At 44.5% G+C, this 4,126-nt stretch overlaps 1 long non-coding RNA gene across 1 annotated transcript; it reads left to right on the forward strand.

Annotated features, from left to right (window-relative positions):
* The first annotated feature begins 711 nt into the window (after positions 1 to 711).
* LOC136353891 (uncharacterized) lies at positions 712 to 2,975 on the forward strand. Its single transcript, XR_010737402.1, has 3 exons — positions 712 to 1,306; positions 1,630 to 1,695; positions 2,799 to 2,975. It is a non-coding gene; the product is annotated as an uncharacterized lncRNA (long non-coding RNA).
* Positions 2,976 to 4,126: the final 1,151 nt, after the last annotated feature.

Consider the following 4,126-nt stretch of genomic DNA (forward strand, 5'->3'; position numbering starts at 1 on the left):
AAGGGGTGGGGCGCCTTTTGGTCTTTTCCTACAGTCGTATGGCTCTGATACCAGCTCTGTGGACCCCCGTTTTTATAACAGGAATCAATCGTGTAAACAGTACCATTTCCCTGGATCAAGTAGTCTGGTACACACGAGTTCATAGCTGAAATATGTCACATCCTGATTTTTGTTTCAGGATTTATAAATTATTTAATAAATTATTATTAGAATTTATATTAAATGTTCATTAATTTACAAGTGAAGTTAAATGTGGGAAATAAAATTTCCTAAATATAAAGCATGGATGGATTTAATTTTTATTAAATTATCCATGGTTAATTATACTCTCTGGAATTTTCTCAGATTTTTCGGAGCTCAATTCCTAATTTTAATCATACAAAGAGCATTTCAGTAATTACCCACATATTAAATTAATCATTAAATGCTCTAATTATAATTTTTTTAAGTACTTTGAGTGTCCAAGTATTTTCAGGATTTTTCTTGAAATTATTTGAGCATTGGAAGTATTTTTAACAATTCAAAGATCATTTAAGTGATTATTTTAATTGGAAAAGTAATAATAATCCTCTTCCTAGTCTTGGGCCCTTTCCGGCCGATCTCCCTCTTTTGTGTGCACGGCCGTGCAGCCCTAGTCGGCCCAGCCGAGTTTCCCCCTTCTCTTTCTTTCTTTGCTTTGTTTTCAGCCAGCCCAAGACGAAAAGTCTAATTTGCGTCCCTCGACACTGTTTATCTTCTACCTCTAGCAGCCGAACTGAGACCGATTTGGCTCGGTTTTTCTCCTCCAAATCTGACCTTTCCCCTTGTGTTTTTCTAAAATTAGTTGAGGGGAAATATTCCTCTTATCCTCCTCTATCTTTACCCCCAAAAAATCGGAGCTAATCGTTGAGTATCTCATCCGAATCGAACTCGTTTTCGAGTTTATCTCCAAAACCGAGTTTTTGATTTCCCGGATCGATTTCTTGCGGGAGGAGTCCGATCTCTTCAATCCAAGGCTATAAAAAGGACCCCCTAGTCCTCCTCTTTCGTTTGCCCCCTCTCCCGTGATCTTCCGTGCCTCGTAGCGCCGCCGCCACGTGCTCCACCCCGCCGTCGTCGCCGGCCGAGCTCCATCCGCGTCGCGCCGTCGCCTCCGTCGTCGCCGCCGGTCGCTGTCACCGCCGTAAGGTGCGCGGGAGGGTGGAGAAGCCCGGCCGCCTGACCCCCGAAGCCGCTGATCACCGGAGCCCCGTCGCCGCCGTCGACCGAAGCCGCGCCGCCGCTAGACCCCGTCGCCGGCCGTCGTCGTTCGTCGTTTGGTTCGAGGGTGAGTACCGTTGGGTTCGTCTCGTCGTCCTCTACGTGTACATGTCCTCCAAAGTCGCAGCCGACCATCCAATCTCCGGCGAGGTCGCCATCTTGGTCCGGCCATTGATGAGGTCATCATGACGTCATCATCGTTTTTCTTTTTCCTGTTTTTCTAATAGATTAAATCTTCAGAAATTCATAACTAAATCATCTTAGCTCGGATTTAGTTGGTTCAAGTCTCTAAATTTTTCTAAAATTGAGATCTACATGCTAAAAATATCCACATATACTGTTCATGCTTGTTTATGTGCTGTTTTGGTGTTTTTGCTCTTTTCTGTTTAGATTCCGATGTTTCCGGAGAGTCCGTTTTCGCAGGAGAAGAATTTGAAGAGTTCCAAGGCCAGCAAGGCAAGTCACACAGATCCCAAACAACCCTTTGAGCATGTTGAACCTGTTTAAAGCTATTGATTTATTTCAACTGATGCATTGTTTTCGAATGTCATTGGGTGGTGAGCCTTTCCCCTTTAATTATGGCCGAAGATGACTTTATTTTTCTATGGGTTATAATTTGACTAGTATGGACCTTATATATTGGATTGGTTCAGCTAGATGTTATTTATAGTTGCTTAGCCATGCTTAGAAACAATAGCTCACTAATGTGATAAATCATGCTTCACTATCACTTATGGATATTTAATGGAAGTTCACGACGGTTGATCGTGATTGGTTAATTAATTACTTGTCAACTAAAACCTGATAATGGTGGGTTGTGAGCACATGGTTTTGATGGTCGTGCTCATGACAATTAAGGACCGGTTCACGAGTTTCGGTTGTGAAACATTTACCGTGCCAACCACAAGCCAGCGTGGGCAACGGCTTTACCTTTTGTATAGCATGGTTCATTGCGGGGCACCCGACTGAGAAGTGTCGGAGATAAGCCCACGGGGGTCGCTGGGGAGTCCATGCCTCTGGTTTTTGAGGGGGTGATTATGATCCAGGAATGGTGCGCTGCAGTGGATTGTGTTATGCAAGCTCCTTTCCGAGGTACCGTGGTGGTATTGAGGCACATGGTGACATGATGTGGGGCTGTGTCTTGTGGGTACAGTGGTACACCTCTGATCAGAGTAAAACTATTCGAATAGCCGTGCCCGCGGTTATGGGCGGGTTGAGCAATGTTTTTCGTGATTAGTCTCACACCTCTCACAATAATTATGGATGTTATACCTGGTAATAATTTGCTTAGCTCCTGGTTTGGAGTTAGATCTGTACAGCTGGGTATGGTTGTTCAGGATGGTTGGGCCTGTGCAGCATGGGTGTGTTGTTCAGTGTTGATTAAAATTTCTGATTAATTACTCCACTGTTTTACTTCTCTTAAATGTTTTGCTAAATGCTGCTTTTGCAAATGAGCCTATATTATGCCATCCTTTGGTATCCTTGTGCACTTGCATATTTGCTGTGTGGCTTGTTGAGTATGTCATATGCTCATTCTTGCAATAATCAATCAACCTCAGTTGAAGAAAAAGGATCCAGAAGGAGAAGACGTTTGGCTTATACCCCAGTTGAGCTGCCTGTGGGAGTGGAGCTGAAGCCATCGCTAGACCGTTATTCCGCTGCTGTTTTCTTTTCTTTTGTAAGTGTGTAACGTTATTATTATGATGGATTTGTATATTAAATTGTCAGTTTGTGTACCTCGGCTGATTCCTGGACGAGGATTTTATGCACAAATAAGTTCGGAAATTACTAGTGAATTTCCGGGCGTGACAAAATACCAAATACACACACGAAAGTCTAGTGCGAATTATTACATCAAAAGCCCGCAGGCATAGTCTTAAATCATCGGACCGAGCGGTCTGGAATACATTCCAAAAACAGAAGTAGATAAAGCAGCGGAGTTAAGGCAGCGGCACGCCATTGCCACAGGCAACAACCGTAACTAAGACCTAGCGAGCGCCATCGTCTTCATCACCCTCCTGGTAGTAAGCGTAGGGATCCTCCAAAGCTTCATCTCCGACCTCTGATTAAGTTTGTATATTGCAAGGGTGAGTACCAACCGTACTCAACAAGCCACCACAGCAACAATGCACATGACAGGGGTATTCAAAGGATGGCTATGGTTCTTTTGCGCAAAACAAGTTTTATAATTCTTTTCACAAACCTAAGACCTAGCACAGACTGATCAAATTTTAGTACCATTGTTCATATTAAACAATGACGGTTCTGTCCACCATCCATTGTGATCCCAAGGATAGCTTCCTGCCATTGAGTCATCATGGTTTTCTGAGGACGTCCACATTCCCGCCTCTCAGGAAGTGGCTCCATCAGTATAGAAATCATCATGCAATATCCCATCCCACACAAGTTAAGAATTTAGAGTCTAGCCAAGTGTAATACATGTCCCGGTGCTCAATAACCGCGAGCACGGCTATTCGAATAGATTTGGTTTACTCACACTGCAGTGGATGTACACTTTACCCGCACTCCGCGACTGCCCAACACATGAGCCTCGTCCTAACACATGAGATGCGTCACGGCAAAGCTTTTCGATAACCTCGCATTGGCAGTACCCGCTCCATGAACTTTACATCCTCATGCACTCTAGGCGTACACGGTTTCTAGCAGTGAGAGGAGTTCTGGCGCACCCGGGAAGGGAAGACTCACACATGCATTAAGTTATAATTATGTTTAGATTCTCACATGGCAGTCCTACCGATGGCGACACCACTGTAGACACCCGCCTCGCGGTTCTACCAATGGTTGCCCCACCGTAGAGCCCCTGCCTCACACATCAAGAAACCACTATGCATAGATACTACCTCCGCTCAGCTATCTACTCCGCTAG

Source organism: Oryza sativa, chromosome 11 (genome assembly GCF_034140825.1).
Source record: "Oryza sativa Japonica Group chromosome 11, ASM3414082v1".
NCBI lineage: Eukaryota > Viridiplantae > Streptophyta > Magnoliopsida > Poales > Poaceae > Oryza > Oryza sativa.